Source organism: Puma concolor, chromosome A2 (assembly GCF_028749965.1).
Source record: "Puma concolor isolate L17-30 chromosome A2, mPumCon1.1.hap2, whole genome shotgun sequence".
NCBI classification, from domain to species: Eukaryota; Metazoa; Chordata; class Mammalia; order Carnivora; family Felidae; genus Puma; species Puma concolor.
In genome coordinates, this window is record NC_141668.1 from 8,070,846 (window position 1) to 8,087,105 (window position 16,260).

Genomic DNA, 16,260 nt, shown 5'->3' on the forward strand with positions numbered 1-16,260 from the left:
ATTTTTTAATGTTTAAAAAACATTTGAGAGAAAGAGCATGCATGAGCAGGGGAGGGGCAGGGGGAGAGGGAGACACAGAATCCGAAGCAGGCTCCAGGCTCTGAGCCGTCAGCACAGAGCCTGACGCAGGGCTCGAACTCACAAAACTGCAAGATCATGACCTGAGCCAAAGTCAGACACTTAACCGACTGAGCCCCCCAGGCGCCCCTTGTGAGATTCTTTTCCACCATACACTTAACTGTTATTAAATAATTCATCAATATTGCATTATCTCTCCTTCTCTATCTCCAGCTCCCTCCCAGGCTGTGAGCTCCTTGAATTCAGAGACTGTGTGTTTTTATTACCACATCTACAATACTTAGCCTAGTGCCTGGCACATGGTATACAGAAATAATGATAGGAGCCTAACTCATGGATTAGTTAGGATAGTTTGTACTCTGAAACCCAATCATGCCCCTTTCCTGCTCAAAGAAATAATTCTCTGTTTCCTGCTAAAAGAATGACACGCACCTCATTCCTAACCTTAAAACACCCTCTACACTTTGGCTTCCATGGGTCTATCCACACCTGTCCTTTCCGTTTTCTTAGGCATACCGAGCTGAATCCAGCCTGGGCTCCTGCAAATGTCCAAATAGGCTCCGGGCGTTTCTTCATGCAACTACGCTTTCCCTTTTGATTGCTTTTCCCTGGTCACTGCTTGCCCAGATACCTTACCCACGGCTTACCCTCTGGCCTTACCTTGAGCACAACCCACCCATACTGCTAAGGGCAACCTTCTTTACTCAAAGTCCATTGATTTAAGTGTTCATTGCATCCAAAAAATATTCTCACAGAAATATCCCGAATAACGTTTGCCTAAATATCAGGGTGCTATGGCCCAGCCAAGTTGACGCGTGAAAGTAACGTTTGTAAGCACTGAGCAGGGTATCCTGCACAGAGCAAATAGCCATTTTTATATCTTTAGAAAATAGCTTAGATTCATCGCCTCTAGTTGCTTACTTCCGGGGCACTCCTCAAGGCGACTTTTACCCACTGATTTATTCTACCCACCTAGTTAGTTCAACAGTTTCTCTTCTGCATGTGTTCCTTGAATTGCCTGCCCTCCCCTCTTGAAACTAGTCATTCTTTGGCTCCCAAGCCCCTATGGTCTCATGGTAACTTTCTTCATCCGGCTCCTTCCACTCGCCCCTTGACCGTGAGTTCCTGAAGGTTTTATTCCTTGTGATCTTTTCTTGCTACCTGCTCTCTTTGTGCAGTCTTGTCATTCCCAGGGCGTCAGTGGTCAACTGTATCAAATGATCACCTCCAACTCAATCCAGGGATACACCGAGGTTTATGAGACTTGATGTTTATGCAATTTGGCGGGGGCGGGGGGGAGGGCGTTCTTTTACAAAATTTCTGTACTAAGATGGCTAGCAGGAACTTAACTAGACACTGAAGCCGTCCAGATGTAGCCCATTAATCCCCAACTACAAGTGTTCTTAACTCGGCATTCTCCTAAACAGGTTTGCCCCATGCCTGGGGCACTCCGGTGCCCTTGGATCTGAGGGGAAGGTCAGTGGGAAGGAGGACGGATGGAAGGAGGTAACAATCACGGTTTGGATCAATGTCAGCTCCAACCACCTACTTCTGAAAGGCTCCCAAACACACCTGACCCCACGAATAATAAAGAGGCGGGGTCTTTATAAAGAGGCCAGGGGCCTGAAGGGTTCACGTATGGGAGAAGCCCCGAAGCTTCTTCATGACCTTCAGGAATGTCCACCTCCGCCTCTGTGTTCAGCCTCGACGTCTCCCGCGCTCCAAGTCGGTTATTTCACCTGTGAGCAGACGCCTCTACTCGAATGTCCCTCCTGTGTGAAATCATTTGGCCTCAGACAAAGCCACACCGTCTTCTTTCTTCTCCCCCTGACCCATCCTGTATCTTCCCTGTTTCCCATCTCTGGAACTGAAAGCGCCACTCACCCAGTCATTCAAGGGAGATGAGTCGGTAGTTTTTCCTTCTGCCCCCTTGTTTTCACCTCTATATCCACTTGTTCATTAAATCCTATCAACCTGAGGCCTGTGTGAGCTTTCATTGGGACCACTGCGGTGGCCTCCGTGCGGGCCTCCCTGCCTCCTGTCTCTCTCCTCGTTCATCCCCCACGGGGCCACGGGATTATCTTTCTAAAATAGGTAATGACTTCCTCGGGAAGCAAAACAGCACGGGCTCTGGAGCTGGACGCCCTGGGTTTAAATCTTGGCCCCACTGCTTCGCGGCCGTTTGGCCTTGCAAGCGTTATGTCATCGGCTGGCGTCTCCGTTTCTTTGCCTTTAAAATGGGAAGAGCACACACTTCCCAGGATGGTTTTAAGAAATAAGTTACAGCATGCCAGGGTGGGGGATATCGGGCCCAGAGCAAGCATCTGCTATGAAGTCGCCGCTGTGTGGCTCTCCTGTGACACATGTCCGATGATCTCACGTCATCTTCACGACGTGCCTTCTGTCTCCCTTCCCGGCTCCCACCCCAGCCCCAGCCACATCTCCCCGACCCTGGGCTACCGCCACACTCCCCAAGCAGGCAGATCTCCCTGGGAAGTTTAGGGACTGCTGTTAGGGTTCTTTGGTGCGAGTGTCCTCCTTCCTTCCTCTTTCCTGAAGAAAGCTGAATCACTCCCCAGGTCCCTGATTTCATGCCACCTTCCCTATGAGGCCCCCTCAGCCTCTTCTCTACCCTCTCTGTGTCCTGATGTTTTTTGCGTGAACGTTGGCCACAAGTCCTCCGAGAAATCTCCTCTCCCCCCGAACTTTCTTTTTTGATTGCCAGCAGTGGGGTTTCAGTGTTGAGCCACTATTCCTGTATTTTCGTATGTAATGGATGTTGTACAAAGCGTATCTTGGAGTATTCCAAGTTTTTCTTGGCCTACATCGGAGAGGACATTCTAGTCGTGAATGATGGAGTGTGTTTTCCAGGTCATACGATGTCTGTGCCAGGAAAAACTTGAGAGCCCATCGGCACCATTTGTTTATATGATATATTTTAAAGAACAGCTGTTGTAGTTAGATAACATGTACAGAGAATTTAGGAAATTCCAATGACTTTAGAGCCTGGTTTTCTGGGTCTGGGAGGCCAGTTGCTTTGACTCCATATTCACTTTGGGGAGGAAAAAATCAGGGCTAAATGGACGCTAAAGAGCTAAAGGAGGCTGCAGCCTGGAGTCCTCGAAGGACAGATAATACCCAACAAAGACATTAGACTGCCATTTTATGAGGGAAATAATCCCCTGCCCATGAACGGTCTCTGGGGAACGGCAAGTGAAGAGACCTTTTTTGGAATTTGCATGATCCCTCTGACCATTTTTTAAGAACGTGTGTTTAATTTAGACTTGGAATCTGGATGAGGAGTTCCTGGCTGGGGCAGTCATGCTGGCAGATCAAGTTCAGAAACCAAACTCGCGTTGAGTGAAGGGCTACAGTTCAGTTTTGCTGATAATGTCGCAGAGACTTGGGGCAAGTGTGGCTCTGTGAGCTTAAGGGGTTAATCAAGGGAAATTCTGGGATGGAACAGGAATTACAGACACCCCCCAACCCCCCAGAATAACTTGCTTGGGGAGCAACAGCTAAATACCCAATATAGACCCTCAGATTTTCCTCCCATTCAGGAAGCCCATCCATCTCTCCATTCTTTTTGGGGGGCGGGGGGAGGGGGCAGAGAGACAGAGGGAGAAAGAAAAGGGGTTGGGGGTGGGAATCTTGAGCAGGCTCCACGCCCAGCCCAGGGCTCCATCCCAGATCCCCCGAACCTGGGATTAAGACCTGAGCTGAAATCAAATGTCAACTGACTCTCAGCCGACTGAGCCAACCAGGCGCCCCTTCTCTTTCCCGTTCTTTCTTTCGTCAATGTTACTTTCTTTCATTTCTCCTTCTAACCGTTCTCACCTTTTAGAACCTTTTAGAAGATTAGAACTCGGTAAATACCCAGCAATGTGCTCCCCTAGTTGTTAAAAGACTGCTGACTTGTGTGCCTTTAAATTAGCAAATGCTACTTGGACGGAGCGGAAGGATTGCCACCTCCCAGCTACCAGCAAGACCGCCTGAAAGAAACTGGCAATGGGATGAAATACACTTGGAACCACAGACCCTTCAGTTTTCCTGATAGAATTAGGTCAGTAGATGTAAAGACTGGATGTGAAACTCTAATGGTCAAAATAAACTGAGCTTTTTTTTAAATCCCAGGGTATCCACGATTTTGAAAAGCAGAGTAAAGCATTTACTGTGATGTGTTTCTTGAGGAAGCACTTCACAACCCACTTGCTAACTGATCTACTTTCTCCCCCCGCGGCTAAAACTACCCCATAGTTCAGACCTGGGAAGCAGGGGTGGCTCTTCCCTTGCACAAAGTGGGGATCCGCGGCGGATCAATCCCCCTGAAACACTATGGCAGGTGAGTTTTTGCAGCCCCGCCCTCAGTCTGAGAAAGGCCTTGGGAAGACGCAAGGAAGAGACGCCCATGGGAAAGAGACAGACTCAGGTGTCCCAGCCTGGGCCTAAGATGAGGGGACAGAAGCGGGAAAGCTTCCAGAAGGGGCCCTGTAGCTCCTCCCTCCTGCTCCCCTTCGGGCAATGCCCCCCAGAACAGATGGACATCTTGCATCATGGCCCCTGGCCAAATAATCTTCTTCTTACCTAGGTCCAGAGCTCCCCCCACCCCCTGACCCCGCACCCCCGCCAGGGTTCTCTGCACCTCTTACTGTACTTAACATTCTCTGGTCTCGCGGGCTTTGGGCACAGGGGCTATATGCGCAGGGCACTCGGTTGCACGATTTGTCCCACCTTTCCAGGCTCACTTCCCACTTGGCTCCTCCCACGCACCGGGCTACGAACCGGGTAAACATTCTTGCACTTTTTTTCCCTTCTGGCCTTTGCTCATTCTGCCTGGGATGCTCTTCATACTTCTGGGTCCATCTGTTGCAATCCTGCTTGCCTTTCAAATCCCGGTTTACTTATCACCTCCTCTGACTCCTCAGATCCCCTTGGCTGAAATTAATCTCCTTCTCCTTTGTGTTCTAAGCACGTTGCCTGCGCCTCTGGGATAGACGCGGATTCTTGGAGTCTGTGTTTCTGCCGCACTAGCCTCCAGGCTTCCCCGTCTTTCATCCTCTTAACCTGGTCGTCCAAGTTTTTAATTTTGATGATGTGCAGTGCATCAGACTGTCCTCTTATGCGTCATGCTTAGGGTGGGCCGAACCACACCTTCTCCAACGAGATCCGAACCCCTTCCAAGCTTGCCCTTCCTTAGGTCCTCTCCCTGCTGCCGGGGCACCACAAAGAGATTCCTTCTATCTTACAGCCTCCCTTTCATCACAATTAATAATTCTTTATATTCAGCTTCCCTGTTTAACCCACCCCGTGGGTTCTATCTCCTGAGCAGACCCAGACTGCATACTCGGTCAGCCACGACTGACATCTGTCGGGGTCCCTTCTCCATTTATGCCACAATGCTCCTAGTCATAGCTCTGAGAGCTGTAACTTACGCATCGGTGTGAATGAAGTCAGCCTGTTACGGTGGAAAGCTCCAGGACCTTGAAATAAAAAGCCCAGAGTTTCAGTTTGGCCCCTACCGTTTACTCGTTGAGCAATATTCAACAGGACACGGGCCATCTTGGTCAAGTCACTTTATCCATTGCACTTTACCAGGAGAAAGACTCTGATGATCGTGCTTCACGGCTTTGATGTGCCGACGAAATGGCGAGGTGCGTACGACAGGGTTCATTCCTTATGATGTTCCAAACAACTAGAAATCATTTTCATTTAACCTTAAGACAAACCATGGAGCGAAACACCATGACTCCTGCTGGGTAAATTTCAAACACAGAAAGAGTGGAGGATTTCTTCCGAAATCATAGCACAGAAGCAGTCTCCCTGGCATAACATCCATCTAAAATGCTGCCTCTCCCCAAAGACTTTAACAGATACGCTCCCAATAACAGGTAAAATAATGATTCTTGACTTTATTTGAAAGACAAGGAAAAGGAAGCTAAATATAATGGAAATATTAGAGAAGGAACATTGCTGTGTTCACATTATTTAATTAAGATTTCTTGCTGTTTAGGGGCACCTGGGTGGCTCAGTCGGTTGAGTGTCCGACTTCAGCTCAGGTCATCATCCCACGGTTCATGAGTTCGAGCCCCACGTCGGGCTCTGTGCTGACAGCTCAGAGCCTGGAGCCTGCTTCAGATTCTGTGTGTGTCTCTCTCTCTGTCCCTCTCCCCCTCATACTCTGTCTCTTTCTCTCAAAAATAAGTAAACATTAAAAAAAATTAAAAAAAAATATTTCTTCTGTTTAGAAGGTCAACTAGTTAAGGATACATACATGTGAAAGAACAGGGACACATTAAATGTGTTTTTGGCCCAAACTTCTGAGTATGGAATAATTGTCATAAGATAAGCATGATGTCAAAACAGATCTTTAAAAAAATTTTTTTTAACGTTTATTTATTTTTTGAGAGACAGACACAGTGCAAATGGGGGAGGGGCAGAAAGAGAAAGAGACACAGACTCCAAAGCAGGCTCCAGGCTCCGAGCTGTCAGCACAGAGCTCGCTGCGGGGCTCAAACCCGTGAACCATGAGATTATGACCTGAGCCGAAGTCGGACGCCCAACTGACTAAGCCACCCAGGCACCTCTTAAATCAGATCTTAACAAGTAATTTTTAGAAACTGGTGATTGAAATGTGTCAAAAGGAATGCAAAAAACAAGAAAACAATGTTACAGAAAGGATTTCTCAAGAATTTCTGAATGTCTGAGGCAACTTTAGTCTGGGTTGCAATGCTGTATTTTAGTCTGGTTGAAATATATACACACTTAATGGGCAGGGAATTCAATACGCTAGTAAATAATGTACAAAGAAAACTCCAAATTACAGCTATAAATATGATATTCAGTATGCTTAGAATACTTTTTATAAATCATGACATAGAGTATATTAAGATTATTTTCAATATGATTATCTGAAAATATCACTTTGTTGAGAGATGAATTTTCTGAATGTTAATTTTTCATCGTGACTGGTATTCTCAAAGAAAATAGTAAGAATGCAAAGAGTTTGTCTAATGTCAAAGTCAGCAGCGATGTGGCTTTTACCAAAGTCAGTGGTCATCCGTTAACACACATTACCTATATGGGTACGATTGTATAATATTTTATCTGCTTTCACGTCACTTCTCTGCATTCAAAGAGATGTCAACCTCTGACCTATAGCAGTCCTCAGAGTTAATGCTCCTTATGATGATTTTACTCGGCGTCCACAAAGTGTTTTATACTCCTCACTTTAAGGGGTGGAGCCATATTCCTCTCCCTCTAAGTGTGTGCTCAACTTAATAATGACTCGCTTCTAAATAAACTGGAAGCAACACGGTGAGCCTCAGGAGACTGGGTCACAAAAGCCACTGTGGCTTCTTCTCGCTCTCTTGGATGGCTTGATCTGGGGGAAGTTGACTACCATGTTGTGAGGAGAGCTCCACGTGGTGAGAAGCTGAGGTCTCCTGCCAGTAGCCACATGAGGGCGCCATCTCAGAAACAGATCCCCCGGCCCCAGTGAAAAGAAGACACGATCTCTCCGCTCTTGGAGCTTACAAGAGAGGGTGAGCTGAGTAACCACATAAATATATTTGTAAACTTCAACAGTGATAATGGCAAGGGAGAAGGACACGGTGCTGTGAGGGATTATCACTGGGCGATGAATTGGCGGTGGGGGTGGAGGGAGGGCTCCCTCTTCAGGGAAGTCAGGCCTGCTTCCTGAGGAATCTGTCAGAGTCGAGAAGGAAGGATGTAGAGGAGTTAGCTGAGGGGGTGGGGGTGGGGGGGCAAGAAGGCTGTTTGCAGAGGAAACAATGGCTGGGGTCTCCATAGTGGGAGTGTGGTATTTTCAAGGCACTCAGAGAAGGCCAGTGTGGCTAGAACAGCGAGGGCAGGAGACAAAGCCAGAGAAGGGGAGAGATGCCAGACCACAGAAGGCCTTGGAAGCAGGCCCGATGGTCAGCCAATCTGTACCAATATGGCCATGCTGTCATTAAGACAGTAACATACTTCTGTACAGTTGATAAATATAGCTGCTACGCTGAGCTACTCCAGTGTTCCCCCACCCCCTCCATGAGTCCCGCTGGCCAGCCCCTCCTCTGGACTTTCCCCGTGATCCAGTAACCAGAAGAGTAATGCCTGGCATAAGGGGGCAGGAAATGCAGATTCTTAAAATGCTGATCCAAGATGCCGGCATCTGTTCTGATGACCAGTACCTGTGTAGTATTACTTGTTAAGTGTCTGGACAGTTTTTGATATGCTCCCTGCCTATAGGCCAAGTAACAAGTTTGGTGTTTAATCCAAGAATGATGAGATACCTTCGGAGAAGAGGCCATGATCACGTCCTCTTTTGCTCACCATTGTACCCACAGTGCCAACCCAGTGACTGGCACACACTAGGTGACCCATAAATATTTGTTGAAGAAATGAATGAAAAGCCAAACTCAGTACCTTTCCTTCTCAAGCCCATTCTTTCCGAATCTCCCATTTTGGCCAATGGCATCATCCCCCAGGTGCCATAGCAAGAGACTTAGGGATCATCCTAGATTCTCCTTCTCTATTCCATCATGAAGGGAGACACCAGATCCTGTGGGTTTTGTCTCTTTGAGCCGTTACTGGCCCGGCTCAGGTTGTGTCATTTCTTGTTTGGACCAGAGCAGACATCTCATTGTGTCCACTTTTCCATCTGTCTGCTCCATGCTTCCTACTGCCCAAGTTCAAACTCCCTCACGATCTGGGTTCTGCTCACCTCCAAGGCCAGTTGTCTGTGATGACTCATCGTGTGTCTCCTGCCCCCTCTCGTTTTTCCTTGAGTGGGAAAGAGCGAGGCTGGAAACAACACCAGGTTCGTTCATCTCTATTCTTAGGACTCAGCATCATTTCTGGTGTGGACAGGGCCAACACACAAACGTTTGTGGTACTGAATGGAGATGAATAAGAATTATTTTCGTCCTGGACACACTATCTGTCACAACAGCGGAGCGTGGTGACGAATGTTCGTAAGGATGCCAATAAGTCATTACGAAGTGGATGAAATTATATTTATAAACTGAATGTAATACATCCCGCAAAGCACTGACATGAGAGTCGTTATGATTTTAAAGTTTTCTTTTTTTTTTAATTTTTAAAATTTTTGGAAAGTTTGTATGTATGTATGTACGTATTTATTTTGAGAGAGACAGAGACAGTGTGAGTGGGAGAGGGACAGAGAGAGAGAGAGAGAGAGAGAGAATTCCAAGCAGAATCCCGATGGGGAGCTCGAACCCACAAAACTGGGGTTCTGTATTCTTCTCACTCATGAGATCATGACCTGGGCCAGTATCAAGAGTCGAACACTTAACCAATCGAGCCACCCAAAGTTTTGATTCTTAAAGGCATCCCTGTTGAACCGTCGGGGAAAGTCAGCTGTACCAAATTGCATTGTCTATGTCCTCTGGATATTGGGGCAATTTGACTATGGTTTAATAATAATGCGTGTGCGTGCACGCGCACAGGTTTAGCAACATTTGTGAGTTTCACGTACCCTTTCTTAAGTTCCACATTGACACCATTTTTCTGTTTCTTTAAATTGCTGTCAAATCAGAAACTTGCAAACTTCTAATTACTTGTTTTTATTTGCTGCTCTGAGAGATTGTGTTTGGAATTAAAATTAAATTTAGGTATAATTTAAAGTGTGGCTAGAGCAGGCCATGGGCAAAAACGTATGTGATTCCACATGAAATGGGAAAAAATGACGCCAGCAGGTACCATAGCAGATGCTGCCTTCAAAAGGGACCACATTTCCATCTGTTGAAGGCAGCTGGCCCAACAAGACTGAGAAATAAAAATCGAAAGAAGAGGCCTTCAGATCTATGGTCTAAATCTCCTTTAAACTGGGAAACTCCAACCAGAAGCTGAACAGCATAATTTTAAGAAGCGCTTTTGGTGAGGGGTGGGGCATTGTCTGGGGAACAGCTGAAGTCTGAATAAGACACTATAATTATAGCATTTGCAACCCTACAACTTTTCAAATATGTAGTGTGAACAATTAAGATGATTAAGTGACAGGGGCGCCTGGGGGGCTCAGTCGGTTGAGTGACCGACTTCGGCTCAGGTCATGATCTCATGGTTTGTGAGTTCAAGCCCCGCGTTGGGCTCTGTGCTGACAGCTCAGAGCCTGGAGCCTGCTTCTGGTTCTGTGTCTCCTTCTCTCTCTGTCCCTCCCCTGCTCATGCTCTGTCTCTGTCTCAGAAATAAATAAATATTAAAAAAAAAATTAAAAAAAAAAGACGATTAAGTGACAAATGCCTCAATTTTCTTACCAGAAAGCTGACTTTTGTCTAAAGGTAAGTAACCATGGCATCAACCATGTCAACACGGATCCCCACGTTCAACTTGAAAATTGCCTCTGGGATGAAGGTGCTGCCTTAGCCTCTGGTCATTTCTCTTCCGATAATCAACATAAGGCATTGCCTCACTGAGGCCACCTCCTTGGAAGTCACCTTTGCAAAATTCTGTGAATGTATCAGGTTTGGCCAGCGTTCATGCTGTGGGGAATGAGCTTACAGGACTGGCTGAGAGACAATTGTCACTATGAATTTTATTTACAGGACAATCTCAGCTTTTGGACCTGATTAATTTGCACAGGGCCTAACTTGCCTTTTACCATGACACCGTCTTTGTGAAAACCAAGTCAGCATTTTTGATAAGATTTCAAAGGGAAGAAATAATTTCCGGTCACACCCTGAAGGGCTTAGAAACACCATTTACACACATCTTATTATCCTGGTTATCACATCACCATTGTCTTTTCATAAAACAATTTCTTTGGGGGGCGTCTGGGCGGCTCAGTCGGTTAAGCGTCAGACTTTAGCTCGGGTCATGATCTCGCAGTTCGTGGGTTCGAGCCTTGGGTCAGGCTCTGTGCTGACAGCTCGGAGCCTGGAGCCTGCTTCGGATTCTGTGTCTCCCTCTCTAGAGACACAATGTCTCTCTTTAGAGACAGAATGTCCCTCCCCCGCTCATACTGTCTCTCTCTCTCTCAAAAATAAACATTAAAAAAAATTAAAAAAAAAAACACAAGTTCTTTTAGTAGCTAGTAATTTGCCACTGCACGTCAGTTTTCACATCAATACACGTTTGTTAAACACATTCTATGTGCTTAATACTATGCTCAGCATTGTTGGGGATAAAAAAAAATAAACATTAAGGAGGCAATAATGTGTTTGGCAGGATAGAGCTCTCTCCCATGAATATTTTTGTAACAAAATGAGAGAGGATATAATCATAGTGTATGTAAATGGTGTTGTGATGAAGTACGGCAGAAGTTCAAGTGGGAAATAGCCATGTGCTCTGGGGTAGTGAGGACGGACAGGCTTTCTGGAGGATGCTTGCCATGTGGATGAAAATGCAACTTCAGTCCTTTCAAAAAAATTACAGTCTCGGGGCGCCTGGGTGGCTCAGTGGGTGAAACGGCCGACTTCAGCTCAGGTTATGATCTCACGATCTGTGAGTTCAAGCCCTGCGTCGGTCTCTGTGCTGACAGCTCAGAGGCTGGAGCCTGTTTCAGATTCTGTGTCTCCCTCTCTCTGACCCTCCCCTGTTCATGCTCTGTATCTCCCTGTCTCAAAAATAAATAAAACGTTAAAAAAAAAAGTAAAAAAAAAATTACAGTCTCGGGGCGCCTGGGTGGCTCAGTGGTTGAAATGGCTGACTTCAGCTCAGGTCATGATCTCATGGTCCGTGAGTTCGAGCCCTGCGTTGGGTTCTGTACTGACAGGTCGGAGCCTGGAACCTGTTGTGGATGCTGTGCCTCCCTCTCTGCCCCACCCCTGCTCGTGCTCTGTCTCTCTGTTACTCTTGAAAACAAATAAACATCAAAACAAAAAATTACAGTCTAGACTCACAGCAGTTTGCGAAGGACTTTCCTGCGTTTAATTCTAATTATTGAGATCAGCTTTTCTGGAGGACCGAGATAGGAGCAAAATACTGAGAAGGCCCTTTCCATCCCTGCAAGTCCTTGGGGTCTTCAGGATGTCTCCTGGGCTGTCCTGTTCCAAACCACCAACCCTTAGGACTGAGGCTGCAGAAATACTCAGGAACTCTTACCGCCGGCTACCATGGGGCATAAACACACACACACACACACACACACACATGCACACACACACGATTTATGTGTCTCCTGATGCTCCAAGATTTCCTCTCAAAATACGTTTTTGGCAAGGACAACTCTTCTTTTGCATTTCCTCTGCTACAACATAACCAATTTTCCATTTGCACTGAAATCTTCCCTCTTGCTTGGAAGAGACATTTACTGTCTTTGCCTGCTCAGCATCCATTCTCCCTAATTCTGATAACAGATGACCTCTCCTTCTGCAGTATTTGCCCACTGGTATGCTACAGCTGGCTCATACTGGTTCACGAGAGCCGAATATGAAAATATCAGGAATCTGGCCAGCTCGTGGTTGGACACAGCCATTACTTACCATTAAATTCTACACACTTGAGATTAAATACATTGTATTTAAAACAAAGCAGCACGTGCTCAAAACTTGTAAGGTACTAATTAACTGCATTTTATTATTGTCATTGATCTCCAGGTTATTTACATTTATTTGTCTGTACGGTAGAAATATTACCTCATGGGTGTTCCCGCACATCTCGTCCCAACTCGGTGCTCTGGGACCACCTGGGGAGAGCTTGAGATCTACCGTGGAAACTGCTAGACTTTACAAATGAGGACGCTATTCCCCGCCCCCAGAACCGGTTGCCAAATATTTACGGGCACAGCCCTGGGTGTCCCTCACTGTGCCCAGCTCAGCTTATGTGGCTCAAGTTGTGGGACCACGTGTTCCTGCCCCAGGAATGGGGACAAGCCCGGAACAGCGTGCAGAAACTATTCCTTGGGCGTCCCTAAGTTAGTAGGATGTAAGTTAGGAGCAGGTGATAGCCTGTTTGTCACCACAGAGAGACTGGCTGAGAAGGAAACCAACACAGGAGAAAGCAAGGTGGAAAGATGGAAACCGATTCTTTCTGTTTTTTTTTTTTTTAATTTGTTTTAACGTTTATTTATTTTTGAGAGACAGAGAGGGACAGAGCGTGAGCAGGGGAGGGGCAGAGAGAGAGGGACACAGAGAATCCGAAGCAGGCTCCAGGCTCCGAGCTGTCAGCACAGAGCCTGACGTGGGGCTTGAACTCACGAACCGCGAGATCGTGACCTGAGACAAAGTCGGTGCTTAACTGATGGAGCCACCCAGGTGCCCCAATTCCTCAACATTTTTAAGACTTGAAACTAAAAGAATACGCCCAATTTGTGGAAAGATCCCTGGATTAGAAACCCAGGGATTTGTTTCCCAATTCAGAATTTCCCACAACTGTGGGCAAAACGTCTCACTTCTCTGGGCCTCAGTTTCCTTTTCCGGATTAAGATGCTGAGGCTAAATGAGTTCGCTAGCGCCTTCCACTACCCCACATTCTAGGATTGCATTTTAAACACATAGCACAGGGGCGCCTGGGTGGCTCAGTCAGTTGAGCGTCTGACTTCAGCTCAGGTCATGATCTCACAGCTCGTGAGTTCGAGCCCCGTGTCAGACTCTGTGCTGACAGCTCGGAGCCTGGAACCTGCTTCCAATTCTGGGCCTCCCTCTTTCTCTGCCCTTCTCTTGCTCGGGCTCTGACTCTCTCTCTCTCTCAAGAATAAAACATTAAAACAAAAAAACACATAGCACAAAGTATTTGCTCTAGGATTCTCAAATCTTCTCTCACCAAAGCGAACAAAATCCTTGGATAAATTGTCACAGTCTAGAAAGGCTCATATTTTCTTTCTTTCTTTCCTTTTTTTTTTTGCAACCCAGGAGAAAGTGCTAAGAGGTGAAAACGGGAATACACGACAAGAGGCTTCACCCTGAAAGAAGATGGAGAGTAAGAGCCTGAGAGATGTTTGCTGTGCGGGAAGGAAGCTTCTCACTCTTCCTTCAGCAGCCTGTGAGGCCAGGCGCTAATTAAATTAATAAAAAGGCATTTTGTTCAAACATGTGTCCCACACCTGCTGTGTCACCAGGCACAGGTTGCTTGCCTGTTGTGACGGAACTGTTTTACTGCTTAACAATGAAGGCAAAAAGCAAATAGCGCGAGGGAGAAGTCGAATTGTAGCCAATATGTCCCTGATTTCCCCAACAAATGCCTATTAATTTGGGATGACACATTAGGAAAACACTCATTTCGAATTTGACAATTCTCAATTATTTAGGGCGTGACAGTTTTGTTTAATAGTTACTGTAATTACTAGAAATAACATCCTGTCCTCACCCAATTAAGGACGAGGATGATAAATTGAGAAATTATAGCTTATAAAAATAAAGCTTTGGATACAAACAAGGAACGCATTCATCTCTCCGTGATGATGCTCTTTCTTGAATGGTCTGGAGGTCATTTATCGGCAGTCATTTTAAGAAGTTCTAGTAACATCCCGTCTTCCATCTGAAAGCAGATACCTGGGTTTTTGTTCGAGGAAGATACATTGAAAAAATCCTAGCTGTAGCTACATTTTATGTTAAAAATGGGCATACCCCGATATATTATCATTAGATTTCGTTGAGACAAAAAAAAAAAAAAAAAAATCCAACTTAAGGATTTATTTCCCGCTCATCTAGAAATCGGGGCAGAATGTTCAAGTCCAGCCAGAAGGTGCTCCGTGGTGTCCAGACCAGGCCCTTCCCAATTCATTGCTCTGCTGTGCGCGGCCTCTGCACTCAGGCTGATCTGACGGTTCCAGATAAAGTTGTACCCAACTTCCTCTTATATCTTACTGGCAACGCTTCGCCACATGACATCATCACTAGCAGGTGGGGACATGAGGTCCCTATTCCAGGCAGCCGTGCACAGAGATCAGAATTGCGTGTTCTATTAATATAGAGCAAACTATAATTAATATAGTTGCCTATTAATATAGGGCAAACTCTTTCTGTTAAGGGCCAGATAGAAAATATTTTAGGCTTTCTGAGCCCATGGCCTCTGTCTCAGCTACTTAACTCTGCTGTTGTGTGTGAAAGCAGCCACAGATGTTACGCATATGAACGCTCGTGGCTGCGTTCTAATGCCACCTTATTTATGAGAACAGGCGATTGGCTGGATTTGGGCCCCAGGCTGACCCTTCCTAAAGAAGACGAATAAAACAGGGGCGCCGGGGTGGCCCTGTCGGTTCAGTGTCCGACTTCAGCTCAGGTCACGGTCTCACGGTTCACGAGTTCGAGCCCTGCGTCGGGCTCGGTGCCGACGGCTTGGAGCCTGGAGCCCGCTTCGGAGTCTGTGTCTCCCTCTCTCTCTGCCCCTCCCCTTCCCGCTCTCTGTGTCTCTCTCTTTCTCTCAAAAATAAATACACGTTAAGAAGATGGGTAAAACAGATCCTGGGGAAAGCTAGAACTTCTACACCAGGTAGCAGAGATATTAGCAACATTAACTTCGGCAAGTCCCTTCCTTCCCCCCTCCCTCCCCTTCCCTCCCCCCCCTTTTTAGTATGGTTAGCGCCAGTAACTAATTTAATTTTTTTTTCAACGTTTTTTATTTATTTTTGGGACAGAGAGAGACAGAGCATGAACGGGGGAGGGGAAGAGAGAGAGGGAGACACAGAATCGGAAACAGGCTCCGAGCCATCAGCCCAGAGCCTGATGCGGGGCTCGAACTCACGGACCGCGAGATCGTGACCTGGCTGAAGTCGGACGCTTAACCAACTGCGCCACCCAGGCGCCCCGCCAGTAACTAATTTAAATCAACAAAATGACGCTGTGCAGGGCACATTTGCTCAAGGCTCTCGTTGAGAGACTAGTTGGTAAATTTCAATTATGCTTTTATTTGTCACTCTGACTGTTCTTTTACTAGGCAAACCTCCTGCCTTGTTTTTCGCCTTGGTGACAGAATGGCTGTTGTCTCAACCCAGGGCCTGGGAGAAGGAAGATGCCATGAGGTGGGCCGAGTGTCCCGAAGAGAACACAGAGGACACGCTGAGAGAATTCCCTGAGACAAGGATTGTGGCTTTCCCCTTCTCCTTGGCAGATGGGACAGGCCTGTGATCGTGCACTTAATTACATGTCACTTTAAGATACAGAGTCTCCCCGGTGGACACGGAGAAGAGACAGGGGCACCCTGGAGAGCTCTCACTGGAGCAAAGTAAACCCTGTAGGAGATGGATCAGAATTGATTGTGGTAGTTAATTATATTTACCGGTGA